The sequence below is a fragment of the Haliaeetus albicilla genome, chromosome 3, assembly GCF_947461875.1.
Source record: "Haliaeetus albicilla chromosome 3, bHalAlb1.1, whole genome shotgun sequence".
Classification (NCBI taxonomy): Eukaryota; Metazoa; Chordata; class Aves; order Accipitriformes; family Accipitridae; genus Haliaeetus; species Haliaeetus albicilla.
The window spans coordinates 73,176,119-73,200,440 of NC_091485.1; the positions used below are offsets into that span (position 1 = coordinate 73,176,119).

Sequence of the window (24,322 nt, forward strand, 5' to 3'; positions counted from 1 at the left end):
TAAATCAGGGAATAAACTCACGCACTGACCATCAACACCTTCACAGTGGTTTGAGTATTGCACATTTTTCTCAGCGTTGCTGAGCATTTAAGACCTCAAGGATCTGGCCTAGGGAGCAGACAAAGCAATGATATCAGACATTCGGGTGCTTTTTTCTTTTTTTATCTTAATTCCTAGAGCCTGTGCTCGCCTCACTGTCCTTTGGCCTGTTATCTCCAAATTTTCCTTTCTCCTCTTAAAGGAACACCATTTGCAGTCATTAGCAGTTTAAGGATTTTGCTACTATCCACGCATAAAAAAGGTAGAATTACCACAAAAGACATGAATTCTTAGTATATTATTTCAAGTGCTATATTTAACTAAATTACCCCCTCTTTTGGAATTGTTTGTTATTCCTTTGGTGATAGAACAGCATCCTGTTTGCCTGCACACATTGCAGCTGCAGTTTAGTGAAATCCTCATGGGTTTCTTGAAATAGCTTTATAACTGAAATCTCCCAAACACTGCACTGTACTTCTAATTTATTTAGCCAGATCCTAGTATGAACCAAGACACTTCCTATCACATTGTTGTTGTTCTTCACAACGCATGCCCATAGTGTTTGTTTAGTGCAAGTGCATTAAAATACCCCTGAATTGTGCAACTTTATCTTTACCAAACTATGTGACTCAGATTGGGCAAATTCCAGAAGGTATGTTTGCTTCCATAACCTTAACTCAATTATGCCGCACATCCTATGTGAATAATCCATTGTCAACCACAGGAAATGTGGATCTCGTTGAACTACCACAACCTGATTACAGACAATGATCCATAAACTGGTAGTTCTGAGTAATATTAATCACTTTCCTGAACATTTGAGTTTAGATACATGGCTAGGTAATTAATTCAGCACTAATACATTTGGAGAGTTTGTAAGTGTTGTGCTACTGTTATGGCAAACAGCTACGTGTTCTAGTAATATTCCTTGCTTTCTATATTCTACAAGTATCTCTCTTCCTCACAAGGAGAGACTGGGAGCTTGGACTGCTTCTTGCTTTTCAGAGAGGTGACTTCACATTGAGGTTTTGTTTTGTAAACACAGAATAGGACTGTGGCCAACCTAAAGCAGGCTTATGGATTAATGATTCTGGTGTTAATTATACCTAATAAAAATTGGGTGGCTTTGGAAAATATTCAGAATCTGAACATCTGCTGCTACATAACAGCAGAAAGCAGAGTTGAAAAACTGGCTGGTAAAAAATCCAGATGAACTAGCCCCCAACTAATTCCTGGGAGATGAGAAACAGATTGGACAAACTGCCAGTGCCAGAGGTTTCACAGTCTTCCTAGGCATCTGTCCACTGTCCTCTACTCTATCAAACAGGTTTCTGTCATCTCTAAATTAACTCTTCTGTTTCAGTTTAAACTTGTTACACCTGACCCACCCACAGGGGACATGGAGACCAGTTTATATTCTCCCTTTCTGCAGCTACCTTGCCCACTGTCATATAAGATTCTCTGAGGGACTCAGAGAACCTGCCTTCCCTATAAAAAAAGAAATGGGGATGAAGATGTTGGCTGCAATAGATTGATTGTCAAGCACGTTACACAGATACGCAGAGTGGCAGCTTGTTACTCTTTGGTTAATGGTGTAAGCCTAAAATTAAAAGCACAGGTATGGCATATCTTCAATCCAGACTAGTCTCCTCACCCAAGATGATGTTTCTCAAAGGTATCTGGACAATGAAATCATCTTCATGCAGAGGCTTAAAATTGCGTCAAGAATAAAATTAATAAAATAGCAACATCTGTCTGCAGTCCAAAGAAATGAACAGGGGCATTGTAATTTTGAAAGTTACCAAAGAAGACTTTGCTCCATACTAACACCATCATGGCAAGTCAATGTGCTGGGGTAAGCAACAGTGTATGTCACCTAGGAGAGTAGAAGGACTTCTTAGAAAGGGAGCTAATGACCATGCCTCCTGTGTGACAGACAATCTCACATATGGAATCCATTTGGCCACAGGCAGAACCACCCACCAAGCTGATTAGAATGATCCTCAGCTCTGCGGCTCTGTGAACTCCAGCCACTCTGCCAGGACAGATGGGTTTACACCTAGTACTTAAATCTTCATTACCTCTGTTCAGCAGATTAAAAAAAAAAAGAAGAGCAAATTGTGGAGGTACAAGACTTTAAAGCATGCAACAGCTGACAATACAGGAGATGCTTAGGTTTGTTTGGTATATCTGTTGCATGAAAATACTGAGCAGCAGTGGGAGGAAAAGGAGTCACTTCCCAGATTATTAACTTTATTTCGGATCTTATCGTTTCAGTGTAAAAAGATGCAGTCCCCAGCACTGATCTATGTATAAGCACAGGAGGCCCCTGTGTCAGCGTAAAACTCGACCTGCACGAAGATGAACAAGAGCACAAACACTCAGAATGTGCCATCTTAAGGGACCAGTCTTGGACTGTAAAACAGAAATTACATTGTGAAACATCATCAGAAATTATCTTGGCTAACATCTGGGCAAGAACCTTGGAGATCCTTGAAATACTCTAAGAGGGGAAAAAGACACAAGCAAATAAAATGCAGAAGGACTCTGACTATATGGACTGGGGAGTCAACTTTCTCCTTTGCCAGGTGAGAGCAGATGTTATGGATAAGGAGTTGTACTGCCGAGCCACAGCTTTTCTAGAAATTCTGTGTTGGAAGACATTTCCCATGTGACAGGCTCAAATCATGCATCTCTTTCAGAGTATGTGGGAGCTGCCCCTGTTCCTTCTGGCACCCTTTTGAGCCTCCTTGCAGTGCTTAAAGGTGCTGCTTGGGGAACAACAGTAGAAGCCAGAAAGGCTGAGAAGGGTGCTAGGTTTCTGCCTGGAGTCGCCTCGCACTATATATAGGATTAGGGCACTGTACCCAGTGGAGATGGGCTTCCCTGTGTTTTCAAATATAAATCTCTTAACCTCATTGCTCATCCACCTCCATATTTCTTTCCCAGCCCAGCTGCAGGATTGGATGTGTGGTCCATGCTCTAGGGAAGAGGGGAACAGTCCTGGGTCTGCAGGCTTCCTGGCATTGAACAGTTTGTGGGTCAGAGAGAAGTGGAGCACCAAAAATCATCACCAATGAGTGGCATTTTGGTGAGTGTGAAACAAGGGAGTTGGGACTCAGTCTGGCAACCTGCAATTTTGTAGCAACTTGTGGGTGCGGTAAGTACATCCTCAATGCTCACTTGTCTTGTTCCTGCCTCATCTTATCCTGCCCCTTGTTTTTCTCAGTGACATTGTGTTTAACTTTGTGCTTTCTGTGCAGCTAATACTTGGGGTTTTTTCCCCATTTTGATGGTTATCACCACTGACACCAGAGTTGCAGAGCAAGAAACCCCAGTGAGTTCTGACTGAGCAGCATTAGGGGACACCTGTAAGTGGTTGGCAGAGACAAGGCTCAGACCAAACACATCTGCTCAACAATTTATCCCTCACACAAGTGCTTCCCTTGCCTCTGACTGAACTTCTAATGAACTACAAATTGCAAACAAGTTTACCAGCAGCTTATCACTTGCTTAAAGTGCTGAGGATAAAGCAAGGTTGCAAAGAGTTGCTAAAAAATACAGGAAGAGCAGGAAAAGTGTTCCATTAAAACAAATTAAGGGCAAGGAGAGACTGGTGGTTTCTAGGGTTATACTAAAGGGCTTTGATGAATGGCAGCTCCCAAAGGATGGTATCAATTATCTATTTCTAGCCTGGGCAAACTGGTTGCTGTGTCAGCATCAACGCACAGACAGTTTTTCTGATGTCATCCTCATCCACATTAGAACAGTCATCTCTTCCTTCTCTCCTTCTCCACGCCATTCCTCCCCTCCTGTCACAGCTTAAAGCTTTATTTACACTCCATTTTTCTTCCTCTTCTTTAACATTTCTCTCTTTTCTGACCCTCCCCTCCCATAACCTCTGTGTACTCTCACTCTTTGCAGCCATTTTCCTCCTGTCCTTCTCCTTTGGTTGTGCTGTCTCTGGAATCCTTCTTCTATTACGGACAAGATCACAGCTATCCAAGATCATTTACCCACTCTTCGAGTTTTTAAGACTGCATCGTTTCACGGAAATCTGCCATTTGTCAAAAAGGGAGAGGGCAGCAGAATGAAATTTAAGGGCTGTGCTATACAGGATGTCAAATCCAATGGTCAAATCTGGCTCTATTTCTGGTATCTTTCTCCACCTTCTCAGAGGTCTCGACCTCTTCATCTGGCAGTTTTTCTCTTACAGGGTGCTCCCTGCTGGTATTCCCATCTTGTATCAGAAAGAAAAACATTGAACTTTTTCTCTACCTGCTGCCTTTAATCCCATCCCACTTCCTCTTTCTACTCCTTCCTCTTTTGAACAGTTCCTTCATTTGATACTCTTCTCCCCCCACCTATCCATGCTACTGCTTATCTGTAGCTGCCCAGCTTCCCTCCATTACCCTTCTTTCATTTCAATTTCTTTCCTTTGTTTCTTTCTCCACAACCCCCCTACTTGGTTGTCAATGAATTTGTTAATCTAGATGGGAATTGGGCACCCAACTGGCTTTTAGGCCCAGACTTTTCAGGGATACCAAAACCAGGACTGTCACAATCTGTTTTTTCTTGTAGTGACTATTTGCAGAATAGATGTTCAGTTTACTATTTCTTCATATTGATTTCCTCAGCAGCTATTCACAGGGTTTATTCTGTGAATTGATTCAACATTAGGGCTGTGTTATTTCCACCTAGTTGGAGAAGTAATGTGATGCTGTTTCCATTCCCTGCATATTCAAGGGCATGAAAGAAGAGGCATGGATATTTGTCTGCAAGTGAAACTCTTAGCCATTCACTCTGAATGTGAAATCTGCTCCCTATCAATGCTTTTACCTGAAGAGAACTTTGAAATTCGCAGAGTTATGAACTTAGACATTAAATATAAACACTAACTTTTCCACTGTTATATCTAACATTGATGAAAATTGGAAAAAAATATTCAGAAGCACTTATTTTTCATACTTTTCCCTTAACTGTAATTGCTTCTTTCTCTACCCAGACAATAAATCCACAGCAGAGCTGATGATAGTTTCATGATTTCTAGTCCACAGACACTTCCTTCCATGTATGTAAAAGAATTAATAGAAATGGAGGAAAAATGTGTGGCTTTCTTCCCTAAATCAGATAGATATGGGCTACCGTTTGAACCTGTTTTAATCTTGAGTTGTTTACCTCATACATAACAATCTTAAGTATGTTCCTGACATATGGACTGGTTACTAAGGAAACAACTGGGAAGCCCATTTTGGGTTGGATAGCTTGAGAAAACAAAAATCTAAACCCAAGCTTGTGTTTAGTCCTAATGGCTACTTAGCCTGAATGGATTTACCAGAAACATATCTGTGGAAACCTTGCCCACAGCCAACCTCAAAATCTACTTTGATTCTGGGCTGCCTCAAGCTGGTATGCCACCGCTGTGGTCTGACAGCAAGTGTGGAGGACATTTAAGCTTCTAGCTCTGGTGCTTTCCTCTACCTCTGTTTCCTCTATGGAAGTCTTAGAAACTTATATGGTCTCCAGCTTCTTCTACATTGAACATTCCATGATCTTGAATAGCATCTTCCTGCCGATGAAACAGGATGTTCTTATTAATCTCATTCTATGAATATGGAAGTTAAAGGGCTGCTAAGTGACTTGCCCATAGTCATAGATACCACGTACCTCACAGAACATGGCCATCAATTAAACCAGTGCAGAAGAAGCTTGTGGAGATTCTCAAGTGAAAGGCACTCCACAGGGAACAGAGGGGTTTCCTGAAACGGGGAAACCTGAGGAGAGCAGAGAGACCCGGCAGGAGCCGGCGGCCCATGTCACAGCGGCTGAGACTTGGGCAGGGCCAGGAGCAACGGTGGGAGATTTAAACGCAGTGTAATGGAAACTAGCACTCAGTCACGGACGTGGTCAGCTCTGGTGCTGGCATGATCCACACCTATAAAAGAAACCTCTAGGGAGCGCTGCAAATAGGGCATGGCACTGCAGGGTGCTGTAACTCTACCAGGGAGCAATGGTATCCACCCGGCAGAAGGCCATGTCCTCTCTAAACTCTGCACCCGCCTTGACTGATGCAGCTTCCCAGACAGAGCTCCGGTGGAAGACGCCGCCATCCGGGTGTCCGTCTGCAGGCCGTGCCCTGCTCTTACACCAGTACAGGACGGCAGCAGTGAGCACACCTGCGGGAGGTGTGCCCGGGGAGAGGAACTCCTCCGCTGAGTGACAGAGCTCGGGGAGGGGGGCAGTAGGGTGAGGAGTGTCAGGGAGTCTGGGAGGGAGACAGACTACGGGAACTGCACCCTGCCTGCCCTGGGACAGACCTGTCGGGCAGACAGGACACGAGGTGTGGAGGATTCCCTATCCTCTCCCCACCTGGCGGAAGGTGGCGACAAGCTCCTGCCTGGTGCAGCAGGCATGTCTCCTCCATGACTCCCCCACCTTTCCAGGTGCCCTTGCATAATAAGTACGAGGCTCTGCAAGTGGAACCAAACACTAATGAGGACGATGGTTCATCTAGGTTGGAGGTGTCACCAAGGTTAAGTTGGCCTACGCCCTGTGTCAAAAGTGCTTCCATAAAGAAAAAAGGATGTGTTATTGTCATAGGAGACTCTCTTCTGAGGGAAAGAGAAGACCCAACATGCCAACCAGACTCACTTCTTAGGGAAGCCTGCTGCCTCCCTGGGGACTGGCTTAAAGACATGATGAGAAAACGTCCTACCCTGGTATGACCTTTGGATTATTATCCATTATTGTTTTTTTATGTAGGCAGTGATGAAGTTGCAATAAGACGCCCAAGGGCAATCAAGAGAGTCTTCAGGGCCTTGGGATGACTAGTTAAAGGTTCAGGTGCACAAGTAGTGTTTTCTTCTGTCCTTCCAGTTTTAGGGAATGATGAGGGAAGAAACAGGAGGACCCAGCAGATCAATACCTGTCTCCATGACTGGTGTCACTGGAAGAATTTTGGGTTTTTTTAATCATGGATTGGTCTACACAACACCAGGCCTGCTGGCGACAGACGGTGTACACCTGTCTCAAAGGCGTCTCTTTTGTGCAGAAGTTAAGAGGGCTCATTGAAAGAGCTTTAAACTAGATCTGAAGGGGAAAGGGATAAAACCAGGCTCACTAGAGATAAGCCTGGGGGAAGCATGCCAGTGTTTGAGGGATGGTGTGCTAGCGAGGTCCTTCAGTCTGCTCCATGATGTGCTGAGTACACTGGAGCACATTTGAAATATCTCTGTACTAATGCGTGCAGCACCTTAGCTATCTCAGTGGAGGCAGGGGATAGAGATCCAGGCAACAGCAAAGATGTAAGGCTTGTTGGTGTGTTAGAAACCATGGAAGTGCCCCAAAACTGTCCCATAGCAATTAGGGCTTCTCCCCCAATAAAGGTGGCAGGGTCAATAGTGCAACTGAAGTGCATCTACACCAATGCACACAGCATGGGCAATAAACAGGAGGAGTTGGAAGCCATTGTGCAGATGGAAAACTATGATGTAGTTGCAATCACAGAAACACGGTGGGAGGACTCACACAACTGGAGTGCTGCAATGGATGGCTATAAGCTCTTCAGAAGGGATAGACAAGCAAGGAAGAAGAGGTGGTGAGGTAACCCAGTGTGTTAGGGAGTGTTTTGACTGTCTAGAGCTTGACGATGGTGATGAAAGGGTTGAGTGTTTATGGGTAAGAATCAGTGGAAAGGCCAGCAAGGCAGATACCATGGTGGGGAGTCTGTTATAGACCACCCAACCAGGATGAAAAGGCAGATGAAATATTATACAAGCAGCTGGGAGAAGTCTTACAATCACTAGCCCTTGTTCTCATGGGGGACTTCAACCTACCAGATATCTGCTGCAAATAGAATACAGCAGAGAGGAAACAGTCTAGGAGGTTCCCGGAGTGCGTGGAAGATGACTTCCTGACACAGCTGGTGAGTGAGCCGACTAGGGAAGGCACCTCGCTGGACCTGTTGTTTGTGAACAGAGAAGGACTTGTGGGTGATGTGATAGTTGGAGGCCATCTTGGGAACAGCAATCATGAAATGAGAGAGTTTTCAATTGAAGAAGTAAGGAGAGGGGTTAGCAGAACTGCTACCTTGGACTTCTGGAGGGCAGACTTTGGCCTGTTTAGGGGCCTGGTAGACAGAGTCCCTTGGAAGGCAGTCCTGAAGGGCAAAGGAGTCCAGGAAGGCTGGACATTCTTCAAGAAGGCAATCTTAAAGGTGCAGGAGCAGGCTGTCCCTATGTGCCAAAAGAAAAGATGATGGGGAAGAAGACTGGCCTGGCTGGACAGAGAGCTTTGGCTGGAACTCAGGGGTAAAAAAAAAAAAAAAAAAAGAGTTTATGACCTATGGAAGAAGGGGCAGGCAACTCAGGAGGACTACAAAGATGATGTGAGGCTATGCAGGGAGAAAATTAGAAAGGCCAAAGCCCAACTAGAACTTAATCTGGCTACTGCGGTAAAATACAATTAAAAATGTTTCTATAAATACATTCACAACAAAAGGAGGGCTAAGGAGAATCTCCATCCTTTACTGGATGCAGGGGGAAACATAGTGACAAAGGCTTAAGAAAAGGCTGAGGTACTTAATGCTTTCTACAAGAAAGACATTAATGTGCTGGAGTGCATCCAAAGAAGAGCAATGAAGCTGGTGAAGGGTCTAGAGAACAAGTCCTATGAGGAGTGGCTGAGGGTGGTTTAGTCTGGAGAAAAGGAGACTGAGGGGAGACCTTATTGCTCTCTACAACTACCTGAAAGGAGGTTGTAGTGAGGTGGGTGTCAGTCTCTTCTCCAAATAAGAAGTGATAGGATGAGAGGAAATGGCCTCAAGTTGCACCAGGGGAGGCTTAGATTGGATATTAAGAAAAATTTCTTCACCAAAAGGGTTGTCAAGCATTGGAACAGGCTGCCCAAGGAAGTGGTTGAGTGACCATCCCTGGAGGTATTCAAAAGATGTGTAGTTGTGGTGCTTAGGGACATGATTTAGTAGTGGACTTGGCAGTGTTAGGTTTATTGTTGGACTCGATGATCTTAAGGGTCTTTTCCAACCTAAGTGATTCTATGATCAACTCCTAGAATGCCCCATAGTCTAGGTATTTAGATCCTGGCTGCATAACTTTTTTATTAGAGTTTTGTAAAACCTTGGGATTGAGGGAGAAACTTGGCCACAAAATATCATCCTTTAGAGCAGAATAAAATAGGGTCCTGATCTGAGAGGCACTGAGCACATGTAACTCCTAATGAAATCTATAAATGCTGCAGTTTCTCAGCTTCATGTTGCACAGAGGCCAGGCAGCCAAGAAGATCAGTGGAAAACTGGTAACAGAGCCGAGAAGAATAGTCGGTCTGGCTCCATCTCACAATGCAACTGCAGAACAGCTGTGTGTTTGGAAGCAAACCGTGATACAGTGGCCAGAAATCTATTCACTGTTCACTTTCTTCTAGGATATGTTTGAACTGCCTGAGCTCCCTCTGCCGCTTTGTCAGGGCAAATAAAAGATATGTCTGCACCCGCATGGGGAAGCAAGTAACTCAAAGCCAGGAGCAGCTGCCATATGGCACAGATGTGCATTTGAACTAAGAAAACACATCTCAAAAGGTCTGGGCTGGATGTGAACCAATATTAATTCCAGGAAGGAGCAATCTGACCCGCCCTACAGTTGCTGAGTGAAACTGATGCTCTTGTCGGTGTCTCGACAAGTGCTGCAGTGGCTGAGGCTCCTGGTGTCGAGCAAACCCCTCAGACAAAGCTGCCCCGAGATGAGGTGTCTTCAGCATCCCAGTGTTTCCAGGGCAACCAGAGCTGGAATTCAGATCTGATGAAAGTTCACCAAATCTGAGCTCTTTCAGACATAATATTTTTCACTGGCTGAACTGGCATCTTTGAAAGTGGTTTCTGAACAACAGCTCTAGTGTGCACAGCCATGCTAAGTATCAGCAAGGGCACAATAGGCAGACGTTACACATTTCTGGAAATAAGAGGCAGCTCCTTTGCCTTCAGTGCTGTTATTGTTCCTTAGGAACACAGACATCACTGTACTGTTGGATGCATGGCCATTTGGTGGGATAGCTTGTTTCTGAGAGGGTTTAGTAATGGGGACATCAGTAGAGGGTGGAAACAAGTCCTGATATCCCTGTTTTCCTGATGGTGTAATATCAATCCCCTGTATACAATAGATACCAAAGCACTTATCTCCCTTCTGTTTTTTTAGCTTTCAGTGTTGCAACTGTATATGTTCCTGTCACCACACCAAGATTTCTTACGTTTTGAGTTTTAAGTAAATTCCAGAGCTCCATGGTGTGTAATGATGTCGAGCAAGTGCTTCTGCTGTAAAATTGTAATTTGCTATTTCTCATCCCTTAAAATGACACTTTGCCGTTTTATTATATGAAAGGGAAAACAGGCATTCTTAATCCACATGCCCTAGACTGTTCATTATTTATCACATCTTATCCTTCCCAGATAAATGGCTCCAATCCTTCTTTAGTTTTTTTTGTTCATCACTGTAAGAACGCTGCTTGTCCCTAAACTCCCCAGTCCTGTTATTTATTTTTGAAACAGTAACAAGCACTGAAGACTGTCTTCCCCAGACAGCAATCACATACATTGTGTAACTGAATTATATAACCCTTCATCCCATCCTTTATGTAGCCTCATATATGTTTGCTTTTTGGATGCGGCCACACAGTGAACACAGTTCTTAACTGACCCTTCTCTAGTAATAGCCAAGGACTTTTTCTGAGTTAGTGCTTTCTGAGTTTGTGCGGCACAAAGGCACAGTGAACTATGACAGCTCAGTGGTATAACTGCCAGCTGTGCACATGTATGCTGCAGCAAGTCTTTCCACAGAGATGAGTTATCCCCAAATCTCTAGAAAACTCTCCCATGTAGATAAGTCCTAATTTAGGGCCACATTCCAGTCTTGAGAGTCAGTTTGGGAAGAATCATGGAGATGCATAAAAGGAAAAATAAATGTATGAGCCTTGAACGTTGCCATGGATAGTGGAACAGGGAGTACCCAAGGCTGGTATGACAGGGTAGCTAAATAAAGTGGAAGTGACACAGTCAAAGACCTTGAAACACATAGCACAAAATAAAATATTTCTGCAAAAGACAGATCACTCAATTAAAAAAGAAAAAAGCCCAATTTCTAGGTAGAATGAGCTGTAAATCTCTGTAAGAATAGAGACAGCAACGGTCTTCTCAAGTTATGTTGAAGGGTAATAAATCTGCAGGTAACTCTCAGAGCGACTGTTCAGCATGATGACGGACAAAGGTCTGCAGGGCTCTGCAGCATGGCTTGCAGCTTCTCCTGCTTGTAGCACAGAGATGTAGCTTAGAGGAGTATACACCAAGTAAGGCTACTGGGATGCTTTTGGGCACTGCATGTTAGAGGCTGCTGCCTCGTCAGATGGGACCTATGTACTGAAGATAAAGGTGATGACAAATGCATGTGGCCTGCCAGTCCCAACAGACTGCTTATGAGAAAATTTAAGAACAGAAGGTTTCAGCTGAAGCATCTCTGGTGAAACTCAACAGAGCTTTTAACGCACTGTAGCTGCTTTCATAGTATGTTTAATTATCTGGCATCATTTAAATGGCTAGGGAGCTGCAGCTGGAGGGCGAATCAGTGTATCTCAGGCAGACAAGGGGGTGTGATTTCCTTGGGAGCTGCTCAGGACTTAATTTTTCTTAGCAATGTTGCTAAACATGCCCAAGACTGCTGGAATTTTGACTGTTACCACGCTCCTTTGTCCTGCACTCAGACTGACAGCAGGACAACCCTTTCTTTCTGTTCTAATTAGGAGCCTGTGTGGAAATTGTTATTCTTCTAAGAAGGTGTGAATGTCAGGGTTGCTCCCTTATGTCTGTATACCAGTGGTGGTCTCTGTGGTTGGGGAAACTCCTGCCTACTGTTTGAGTCCGGAGGCCATGCTGAAGAGGGAGGAGAGGAACCGATGGGCCTGGAGGGTTTCTCTATGCAATGTCTATGGCCTTGCTTATTGCGAAGCCTTGGATACAACAGCATTTCCTTTAGCAGCTGTGGTAATCCTGTCCCAGCCCATATCTCTAACACAATCTGGTCCTAAAATAGCCTGTTCCTCTGCACAGAAGTAGGAGATCTCATTTTCAAAGCATTTCCTCTGCTGGTAGTCTCCCAGCTTTTACTCATGGTGCTGGTATCCAGTACTGCTGCAGCGAACGGGCAGCGACGCCCATGCAGAGGGAGGAAGGGACCCGAGGAAAGGAAAAAATACCCCTCCACCTCAGTGTGGGAAGCAGGCAGAGGCCGCATGTCAAAAGGCCACCATACAAAAGGCATGAGGTCCGGTGCTGCCTGGAGAAGGATGGCAGGCGGGGGCAGGTGATCTGGAGGGTAGCTCGGCATAGCCCATAGAGGGTGCTTCTGCACATCGTGCATCAGTTCACAACCAGAAGCATCAAGTGCTGCAACTTCCAGGGCCTGGCCAAAAGCCATGTGGGAGGTGATGCAGGGTGCTGCCAGCAGGGAATTGTTCATGCTGGATGGAAAGAAACACATTTGCAAAATAGGAATGAGCCACCGTGCTTACAGCAACAGCTCAGGTAGGAGACTGCTGTCTCAGCTGCAGTGGAAAGGATAACCATGCTTAGTCATATCTGGAGGAAGGAAATCTCCCAGGTCTTGTCCTGTTCCAGTGTCTTCTCAGGATCTCTAGCTCAAATCCTTACTTTCAGTCATCTTACTCAGACCCTTTGGTCCAGAGTCATTCATCCTTGTCCAGCCCATTTCCCTCACCTCATATGTTCAGTCTACTTCACTATTAAGTTGAAGGAACTTAAAGCTATTACAGACAATGCTTGCCACCTCCCCAAAGTGTAAAACTTTACATATATATAGCTGTAGGTTCTTGTATGTATGACCACAGAGTTTCTGATTTCAGCCCTGAATTTCAGAAGCAAATTCCCCAGCACTGCACAAGACTCAGGTAGATGCACCCCAAATGGGATTTACCTCAAGCCCCTAAAGAGCACACACACATAAATTAATATTCATGCTCTTCCTCTGTAGTGATTTATCTTCGTAGAACTGGTTTTGGCACTGTCTGTTTCCTCCACTCTCGGATCCGTCCCTTGCTCTCCTCCTGACTAATGTGTTGATATGAGGCTTCAGGTAAATGGCCAAACTTTCATTCATCTGTCCTTTAAACTAATTGTTTCTTCATGGCTAATCAGCTCTGTCTTTACTATGAAAATGTTGTGGTATTTCGTGCTGTTGGGACATTACTGCTGGTGAAGTATTGCCTCTGTATACCATAACACCAAAGAATGTACCATCTTCCTTCCGAGTCTGAACTCCCATGTCCTGGTCCAGCAGAAGCTCATCTCCTCCTTTCCCATCCACCTGCACTGCATGTGATAGACAGGAATGGATTATTCTCCATGGGAAAGACAATATGAAACTCTGAGCTTGCCTTTTCTCTCACTTCCTCTGCTAGAATGATCATCTGAAATATTTTTATAAGAACTAGTCTACTTCCCCAGTGGGGATTTTTTGTAGCAGAAATCACTTTGTAGTAATGCATGTCTTTAAAACTGATGTAAAGTTTTGCCAGGCTGTTTAAATGCAGTCCAGCTGTCAGAAAACAAACTTCTACCTTTTACTAAAAAAAAAATTAAAAATCCACCACTTCCTTTCCTCCTTCAGTGTCCCTCTCTGGAAAACATCTGGAAACAAAGTCTAATTACTGGTCCTGAACATAACTTGGTGAAATCCTTCCTTGGCAGAGTATTAGAGCTGGACCTTAAACCAAAGGCCCTACAATCTTGTTAGTGTAGCCAGATCCTTGCTCACCCCACAGATGCTGCTGCCTGGGCAAGGCTGATACAGTCGCCCAGCACACTTTGCTGTGACTACCTCCCTGTAAAATCTGAGAGCAGCCTCAGCAGCGAGGTAGCAGCTGCTGATGGTACAGGAGGGGGATGACGAATTGCTTAGGAAGCGGTGGGACTTTCGCATCACACCTGAGCCATCTGCATACTAGGGGAAATCTCACCGGGGGTGAGGAGGTGACTTCCTTCCTGGCAAAATATCCTGATCCAGCTGCAGTGTGCAGCACGAGCAGTGACAGGTGGACATGTCTGGCACTTGTGTGCGTCCTTTCGACCTCATCTGCATTTTGTCTTGGCTGTGCCTTGGCTCACAAGGCCTCCTCACAACTTGCAAAAGGGACGTTTCCCTTTGGGTTCCCTTTTCTATTGTACCTCACAAGGTAAGAGTTTCATGGCAAGGACTTTACTGCAGACCCACACAGCAGGAAAACATTTGTAGTGAAACAAAAATAGACTGATGCAAAAAGAATATGCCTCAGATTCCTGAAACTTCCCTACATTAGAGGTAGACATGGGCTTGAATTGAATTTTCCAGAAGAGAAGTGATTAGTGCAGAATCATGGAGAACAACTGGGGTGTGAAGCACTCAAGAGCTCCTGGCTGAAGGGAATATCCAGCAACTTTGGCTCTCAAAATGTAAATAGGAAACAGTCACAAAACCTTATCTGTATTTTGCAGCTAATGAAAACACTAGTCTCCCCTGGGAGACAAATCTTTGCTCTAATTTTAATGCATTTTCTTAGGTTTTCCTTAGCTGTGACTAATTTGTGCTGTCAGGTGTGCCTTTTTTGAAGTTAAAAAGCATATCTGAAGTGCTACAACCTCTAGCCAGAATATTTAAATTAGTGAGTACCCACTGAAACCACATCTCAAAGCTTGTCAAGTGAGGGGATGGTACTCACATAGCCTCATGCTCTGCTGAGTGATGGGTACAAGCAATCTCTGCTCCCATGGGAGCACGGAGGCAATTCTTCCCTGGTGGAGTGCTGTTTGGTGTGCTGGCCCCTTTCACTATATAGGCTGTGCACAAACAGCACTCTGAAGCACAAAACATTTCAAAGCCAGACTCAGCAAGCAGTTTTATCAGTGAGGCATACAGTGGCCTTCCCCTCCCTGAATCCCGGAGTTCTGGTAATTGTATGTACAGTTTGGAAGACACACTGAATCACGCCTACCTTTGGGGGGTGGAGTGGGGGGCTATATCCTAAAATGGGTCTAAATATATGTAATTACATATAGTTAATTATAATTTTATTTTAATATATAACTTTAAAGACTTCACCTACCTGCTTACTATGGCTGTGTTCACATCATGTATTAAACCTAGGCCTACTGATCACACTAAAACCTCTATCCCCAGGCCACGCTGCCCTTTAGTCAAGGGTCAAAGGCTTTAGGAGACCCCAGGGTCAGAACTTGCTGGGGTGGGCTGGGATGGCACTGAGCTGCTCCTGATTGCTGTTCAGCTGCTACTTCCTCTGGCTGAGCTGATCCCCGAGCTCAGCTCTGCTCAATGATCCAGGAGACAGAGAAATGAGAGAGCTGGAGGACCTCAAGCAGACACCAGCCTCAGCTGGGCAGCTTACCCTGCATGGCAGGCTTAATATATAGGGTGGACATACCTTATGGTGCCTGTGACAGATGGAATAACATGGCATACTGAGTTCATGAGAGCAATTCAGGCCACCTGCTACCCACAACTACTAGGCCATGGGGGCCAGGCTCTGCCAAGCCTGGGTAGGTCTCTGAACTGTTGTTAGAAGTCATTTAAGATGCTGTAGTAATATAGTAAGATGCTTAAGTGTGCTGCCTTCTGCATGTAATTTGGGACCAAGATGGCTGTTCCCACCTGTGTGCTGGCAAATACCAAAAGGAGCTGCAGTCTGTTACCTCAATAAAACTAAGGAGAGTTTTGATTTAGATATTCAGTGCCATCTAATGTTGTATATTTGTATATGGGAGGGTAAGCAGGGATTTGGACAAGGGCCAGAGATTGCCAGTTTTCACATGACTTACACTTAATGTTAGGCATGTGACTTGCTGCCTGCAAGGCGAGGTGGTGTTTGCATGTAACTGTGTCTGTATTGTCCGTGCAGCTGAGCATAAACAAATGATTGTGCATTTCTTTGCAAACGTTGACCCTGCAGAGTAGGGAGGCTAGTTCCACAAGAGCTGGATCTGTGGCAGCAACTATTAACTCCTTGAAAAGCACAAAAAGGTACAGATGTGTGACATAATTAGCATTATGACAATGAATGTTTTTCTACTGGGAATGTAGCCAGGGGAGGTTTCTTGCTGTCTCCAGAAAGCTGTCAGCCCTTTTCTCTGTGCCCCCTCGACAGAATTTATTTTCCCTAAACAGGGTAATAAAGAGCAGGTTTTGCAAATTTACCTATCTATTCTTGCTTTTTGTCATGGATATCAGATAAAGACCTAGGTGCTTCCTGAGTACAGCAACAACATATGCAAGCTGAGCAAAAAATGCAGTCAGCACTGGATTCCAGAGGAAAAGGTTGTTTGGATGTTCTGTGCTGCCTGGAAAGAGGCCTTCACAGAGAGTGAAACTGTTGTTGTTTTTTACTGTCAGAGCATTTTCATTCTGTCTGATGAAGGCTGTGTCTTCCCATCTTTCTCTGATGCTGGCTGGAGTTTAATTGCTTATTTTCTGTTTGGTTTCCTATGGAGACTTGCAGAACCATGACACCTGATGAATTTCCCCCCATCCTTCCTTCTCTTGCTAATAATGTTTAAATCTGTTCTCAGTCAAATATGACAGAAAGGCAAAATGTTGAACAGAAGTTCATGCCACCTTTGTAAAAATAGGCAGATGTGTAGAAAATAAAGCGCCTGTCAGCATACTTACTGAAGTAAAGGCTAGAAACTCATGCATCATTAGAGAATCCAGGTGGGAGGGACAACTTCTAGGTGGTGCTATTGTGGGAAAAGCTTCACTTGGTGATTTTGCCTCTTTAGGTATGGAAGTCAGTCAATCAGGGCAGAAGTCTCCAGGAAAACAGGATTTACTGGTGCTGGTGCTCAAAAAATTACTTGTGCAAGCTTTGCAGGTTGCTAGAAAGACATCTCTGTGTAGCTAGTTTAAAAAAACCTTGCCCACAGCCATGACACTGCTTCCTTTTAGAAAAGGCTATCAGTGTGTCAACATCACACGCTACAGATGCAGTCTGATCTTTGAAATAATTCATGTACTACTTAATAAAAAATCCAAATTTACTCCTTTAATCAGAGGTTCTTAAAGCACTTTGCATATATTAGGAAGTGATCCCCATGGAAGCCTTCTCATTCTCATTTTACATAGGAGAAATGTGTGGCAGGCAGGTAGAATGGTTTGTTTAGGGTTACATGGCAGGCTAGGAAAGGGGGTCCAGCCCTGAAGATGCATGAGGATCATGTGGCAGACACAGAGTTGTTTGGCTAGTGTGCATCCATCGCATTGCTGCCACACACTGTGGCCTGGTCCACCTATTCAGTTCTCATGGTTTGATTGCCCAACATAACAGTTTTCAAGCTCTGGCTCTGCAGTCTTTGCAGATGAAGAGCAGAGAACTGTTAAGTCATGTAGAACCAGCTTGTTTTATGTAGCTGTTACACTTCAGTAAAATACATGAAGGCTTGTGGTATGCCAAAGGCAGCAGGGTTAAGGCATGACGATTTCAGTAGCCACTAGCACACAAGAGAGAGATGTAGCTAGCAGCATATACAGCCAACTATGAGTCTTTAGCCTGAACAATCAGGTATAAATGGATACAGCTGACAGGTGAGCTGGCTGACTTTCAACTTTTTTGCCAAGCAAGATTCAAACCTATGTCCAAACTGTAACACACTGGTCAGTCTGATGCTACACGCTTCATTAAAGATGCCTTCAGTGCTGCTTCTTGCGGTGTTTGGCTTATACCTGTTGAACTGTAAACCTCATGGGACCGAATTTCATCTGTAGATTATTTAGGTGTTTACTAAGTGCTTGTTCTTCATACGACAACCACACAGCACTGAAATCCTGTTGCATCACACAGAAGTTAAATACCCCTTAAAGCATCAACCAGTTAATCCTCCCCTCTCACATCTGTAGTAGGCTGGGAAATATGAGATTATGTGTTTCAGCCTTCAGGGAGGTGGCCAATGAAGTGAGGCTGTGGAATTTTCTATAATAAATCATGGACATAATATCTAAAAAATTGCATATGCATTTTTAAATGCAGATTTGTTTATTATTTACTTCCTTGCATAATGAAAAAGTGAACAAAAGGTTTGCTTTCTAAATAATTTTCTGAGCTTTTGAATTCTGTACAAGCTTGTGAATTTGTCCTACAAATGTGTGTGTGTGAACTGGTTGGACTGGACAGAATTTGATTGAGAAAAGTGGCAAAGATCTGCATTTTTTGCATTAAGATCCCCATATTTTGAAGCCTGTTTGGTAAAACAGGCAGTGGATAGAGAGATTTCAGTCTTTCTGCAGCTGACAAGCACACTTTTCTAAAGGCATTTGTGATATCTGAGCTTTAAAATGGTGATTATCACAGGAGCGCAAAATCCCCAAAAGAGACATTTCAAGCTTTGCAAGAATTAATATTTAAAACAATCAAACGCCCAATGTCATCAGGTTTTCAGGCAAACTGAAGGCAAAAAAGTGTATTAACCCATAGCAATTAACAATCCTAGCCCTAGCCAAGCCATGTTTGCCCCCTTTCCAGACCTTTGTGGAGTCCAGAGCTTTGTGAAAAGTGGATGGGTCGTTAATGACAATGGGCCCTTTAGCTGAAGTGACTTCCCAAGAAGTAGGAAATAGAGCTACAAACCCCTCCAGAATCAGAAAGTCCTACAACCCTCTCTTTGCAAATTTTCCTCAAAGTTTTTGTGTAAGATTCAGTAGAACCACTTCCCCTCCCTCTAGCTCTGTCAATACTGGCTGTCTGTGCTGAGTGTGATGGGATCGCACTGGGACAGTGACGAAATCTAGACTGGAGATAGGTACCTCTTTATGAGTTTGTGTTATGGAGCTTATGTTTCCCAGCTCAGGCTGGGACATGTCAAGCATTCCCAGGTATCTTGGGAGCTTGGCAATCCCAAACACAAGGATGGATGAGGTGTAGGTTATTGCAGCATCTGGCAGCCCTGGGTGACAGAAGATCTTGACTATTCCCTTGACCTAAATGCTAAAATTTGCCAGGTGGGAGATGGTCTGAATACGGCTCCTAGTGGTTAAAAGCACCCATGACATGTTTTATGAGAGTTCGCTAGTGTTTTGAAGCTCTTGGAAAATTGGATGAGTAACTCTTCCCTTTCCCTAGAATTACACATTGTAATCTTCCTTCCTTTTTTTTTAAATTTGATTTTTCATCCTTGCTAGAATGCTTGGACTTTCTCTGTAATGAGAAGGATGAAAACAGTGAGAAAAAAGATGCAAACATAGAAAGATGGATAGCACCCTGACTCTTAGCCATCACAGGATAATTTAGGGATGTCATTTAGCCTTTTCTTACCTGTCTCCCCATTTTTCCACTACTGTGCATGTTGCATGTTGGAATTTCAGTCACAGAAGACAATCCCATTGTGACTGAAGCAATAAAAATCTGAAATGAAAAGGTAATCCTGCCACAAATTGCTTTTGAGGTGTAAGACAAGAAACAACAGATGGATACAGTCACGGAGGGGAATTTGAGGCAACAGTAAAGCAATACTGATCAGTGTGATAGGCAGCCAGCACAGGGTATAAGCTGTTGCCAAGGCTTCTGTATTGTGGCAAAAAAATTCTAATGACAGATTTGAGAAAAGCTAATGAGAAAGCTCTGTAAACATTTTTGCAAGCCCAAAGCATGAGAGAAAGCATGAAATTGATTGTTTGAACATCTAACAGTAACTAATTTGTGTAGTAAGTATGATAGCCATGAATTCATAATGGAGGTTATGAAGGTTAATTCATGAGCATGTCTAAGTGTGTTTAAATACCATTGAAGAGTAGAGTATTGTTAAATTAATCATTCCAGGGAAAAGTCTTAGAATCATTTTAAAGAAAGGCAGCATGATTTTAAACAGGCAATGAGTGAAGAAATTGGAAGCCGCTAGGCCATAACCTTCTGATATGAGCAGACGAGGTCATTAACATGAAAATTGCCACAGGGATTTTTTAGCAATTGCAGAATCTGCCGTATCAGATTGGGTTTTACTTTCATTTGCAGTGGCTAAAATACTGGTTGTGGCTGCTCTGACTTCAGTACTAGTGTGTGTGTTGATTTCAGGAAGTAAAAGATATTTCACTGAGGGCGAGAGAGCTACTTACCAGTGTGTTGCCATAAAAGAACTAAAATACACAGCAAGACTTAGAGCCAGCACATTACTGTCAAAGCAGTTAGCCTATCTCAGCACAAGTGACATAACTATAATGAAGGAAGCATCGTATCTAAACCAAACATTTATCTTAAGCATGTCTCAATGACACATAAAATTTGATTTTGTAACTATTATTTGAAACAGAAATAACTTTTAAAGGACTCCAACTTTAATCTCACAAAGCTCCTCCGAGTCATCTCCTCACACAGCCCACATAGGCTGAATAATCTTGGTCCGCTCTCTGCAGTGAAGACAACTGGGAGGACCACAGTGACAAAGATTTTGTATGAGGTTACAGTTGTTCGTGACATTCAACAGCAGCTAAAATGTATTTCCTGAAACGCAGATCCTTTGGTTTTGTGTCCTTTTGAATTACTGCAAAGATTTTTTTATTATTATTTTTTAAACTTAGAAGATTTTCTCTGTCCTAGTTATAAGAGTTGAATTTGAGATTGTAAAATCTGATCTTTTTCAAGAAGCCTTTAGAAAGATCTTTCTAGTGCAATTTGTGCAAGATGATTCAGGCCTGAGCAATGTGACCCCTCTGTGCCCTATTCCTGACGAGACAAAAGCAGTTGCCTGCAGCTGTGTCCATCTTGCCCTCAAAGGATTTTTAAAATGCCACTTGACATGCTGAATGTATTGGAATGAATATTTTCTGTCATTACCAATTGAAATAACTCCTGCCTTCTCCTCATGACCTTCAGAGCTGGAGCCCCGTAGAAGAACAGTGTTCTTCCTCTTTCAGACAATTGTTAAGTCTGATCGCCCTATACCAAAAAGGACGTTTATGAGATGGGAAATATTTCCTTGTTCTTAAAAAGAGATGGTGGGTTAGATGATCTGTGTATGTGTCCTAGGGAACTAATGTAACAAGTCCTAAGCTCTAGTTTTAGGCTATCATCTCAGACATGAGCTCACTCTGTGGCTGTGGACACGTGTTGGGGTATTTTATCAAGTCCAAATTTTTTAAGTCTCTGTGAAACCTAAAGCAGGATTGTTGAATCTCAGTGAAAATCAAACAAAGTTTTTCCAGCAAATCTGGAAATAGGCCTACCAAGAGTTAAGTGGCGGTGGACAAAAGGAGCTGGGGTTTTCTCAGCTGGAAGATACTGCACATAAAAAGGAAGATAAAAGGAGTACTTTGTGGTGGGAAACCCTGATCTCAGTTGTAGGAAACAGTTCACTCCAAATAGGCCCTTCGGAGAAGACAGGACTTTTGATTTCAGTCTGCACACATGCTGGCAAGGAACAAATAATTATAGCTTTTTCTCCTCTGTTATGAGCAGTACTAGGGAAGGGAAGACCACAGTTCACCAGCGTTTTATCTGACTTCTGTTTTTCAGAAAAAGGGTAAGTAATTTTCCCCTTAAGCTTCCTCAGAGATCTCTTTGGCTGCCAAGAAGCCGTGATGGCCATACAGTTCCAGTTTATATTGAAAACAACTACAGTCAGAGAGACAGCATTTTTGAAAATTTCTCTTAAGCTACTTCAAACTTAGCATATAAAACCAGGCAAAATCAGTAGCTACTTCTGAAATTCCTTGCCTCCATTTAGGATGTGCTTACATTCCAAGAAAAAATGAAAGAAGAAACTATGTTCTTCATTTCTGCTAAGATAAAGATAAGCCAGCTGGGGTTTTAATAGAGGGAAGAGGATTGGTTTTATCCTCAAGTTTCCCTTTTAAGTATTCTTTTATCACTAACCTAGGTTAAAAACCTCAGTTGCCATGCTCATAGCAGTTTTAGCTCAAATTGTCCAGCCCAAGTTAAGAATACACTTCCCCACCCCCCCCACCCCCCCCACGAACTGACATATTTGGAGTTATCTTATTTGTGAAATGGTTGCTTCTTACCAGTTCTTTCATGGGTATGTTTATGAGTTAATGCTTGCACAGAGCTTGAAAGAAGTCCTTGTTAATTACATTTGAAGATCAGGAGTTGCACAAAATAGAACAGAGGTAACCGCCTCCATACATCTAGCCCAGCCTCTTACCTGTCCTGTTCAAAATGTTTGCTTTGAACAGATGGAGCAAGGTAAATAAGCTGGTTAAAAATAAATCCTGCAGAGCTATTGTACCTGCTTTTCCTGCACAGAAGGTGAAACAAAGAAGCAGACAGCTCAGATCCTCAATGTCAAGGCATGATGGTAGCTAACACTGCCTGATAGAGAAGAAACCAGTGCACTGATTTTTCCCATGTGAACTTACAGAAGTGAGTCATGGTGAAGAGAGGTGTGGATGCAAGTATTTTATTTATAAACTAGAGGAACCAAATAACAGCATTACTATGCATCATATGGAAAATGCTGCCAGTACTATTCAACTCAAATGGGCTGGCAGGAAACGGAAATAAATCCAGCTTGTTATTTTTTGTTCATCTGAACTATAAACTTCGTACTAATCTTTCAGGCAGAGTCATTTGCTAGTCTTAATAACTTGTTAGCAGTCAAAAACAGGTGAAAAAACCCTATATAATCTAGCATCTTTTTAACCATTCCAATGAGAGTTTAAGCACTGAATGCACAGATGACATCAAATGTGGGATTTTTTCCTCCTCAGTTGTAACTGGAAAGATGCAGATGTGCAAATGCTTCTTGAGAAATTTGCAACTTCCTATATTTATTTATTAGTTATTCTTGTGTCTCTGTACTCTTGTTAGAACAATTAAGCTGAGGTTTATCACATGGGTCTTTAGGTACTAACTGAAGTACCTAAGCTGAAATCCACTCTAAGATGCTTCTGTTCTCAGTGGTGTCTTCATCCCACTCTCAGTTTGAATCCTGGTCTAAGTTGCTCGACAGTTGTTATGCACAAGAGGTACACTTTCAAAACCAACTGATTATCTTTATATACTGCTGTGTATAAGCAGTATCTACAAGCCTGAGGCATGACAGGCTGGAGGGAAAAGACTTGCTCTGGTCTGCTAACATATAAAATTAATGGCAGTGATGCTCAGAAATTCAAATGCTTGTGGAACGTCCTTAACTGTCACCAGCTTTTGCATAGTTGGTTACTTGTGGGTAGTCTTGGGAGACAGGGAACTTCTGGTTACAGGGCTACAATTATTTTCTCATGTCATGTTTGCCAACACCACTACTAGTCAAAAGCAGACCTTTCTGCCTCTGTTTACAGTTTCATGGTCTGCATCCAGGATGTTTGCACACACTTACAAAGACAGGTTCCTTCCAGTAGGACCTTGCATGTTTATGGTGTGTCACAAACAGCTGTCATATCTTTCATATTAAATACATCAATAATAATATAGCATTTCCCCTCTGTTCCCCAGGAAAAGTCATTTTTCCATCCAAGTTTTTTTTACCACCTCACCTCCTGATTTTTCCTATTCTTTATGTGCAGCTAGTGCTGGTATATGTTGCAAGCAGTGGTGGCTAGATTTGATATTGCGAATCTAATGTGACACACTTCATCTGGCATTGCTAATTCCTTAGCTGTCATCTGGGCCTGTAACTCTTCTGCAGCTGCTAAGTTTTTGGAGCTTTGCTTTTGTTTGATCTGCAAATGCCTAGTTTTGAAACATTCAAAGCAGGTTTTATCAACACATGCAGGGTAAACGCTACACAGTACTCACTAGTAAATGTGTGCAGCCTTTTCCCAAGCTGGTACTTTCCTTATTCCTTCCACCCTCGGTGCTACCAGAAGTATTTTTTTTCCTCCTTCTGGAAAAAAGTAGACACTAGTGAGAGCAGAGAAAGAAAATAGCTGCAGTGGAGGAAGGGAGATAACAATGACTCCTCCTCACCTTTTTGTGTGAAGCCAATCAGTCCTTCAGTTTGAAGTAACTCTGGTTTGCCATCACTTAGTATTGCCTTACTACTGGGTCTTCTTGTTTTTCTTATCCCTGTTAAGAAATAGTCTGTGTTACATTTATGTATCATGCTTGTATTTCTTTACCCAAAAGATCAGCTATGAAAGCAAAGAACTTAAATTGATAATTGAAAGTTTTATTGTTTCCTAATTAAATTAAGAAACTATTAAATGGTTGGAGTGATATTAAATTATTTAAGTAGCCTGTCTAACTGTAAATAGAAAAGCCTTGCTGCAAGATTTTC

The 24,322-nt window shown here is 43.1% G+C and overlaps 1 long non-coding RNA gene across 1 annotated transcript in view; it reads right to left on the bottom strand.

Annotated features, from left to right (window-relative positions):
* The window catches only part of LOC138684612 (uncharacterized), a 62,109-nt gene extending 38,032 nt beyond the window's left edge, over positions 1–24,077 (bottom strand). Inside the window, exons 1-2 of the long non-coding RNA XR_011323864.1 lie at positions 24,013–24,077; positions 23,842–23,946 (exon numbers count right to left, since the gene is read on the bottom strand). This is a non-coding gene — a long non-coding RNA (uncharacterized lncRNA). The remainder of the gene's footprint in view (positions 1–23,841; positions 23,947–24,012) is intronic.
* Between the last annotated feature and the right edge of the window lie 245 nt (positions 24,078–24,322).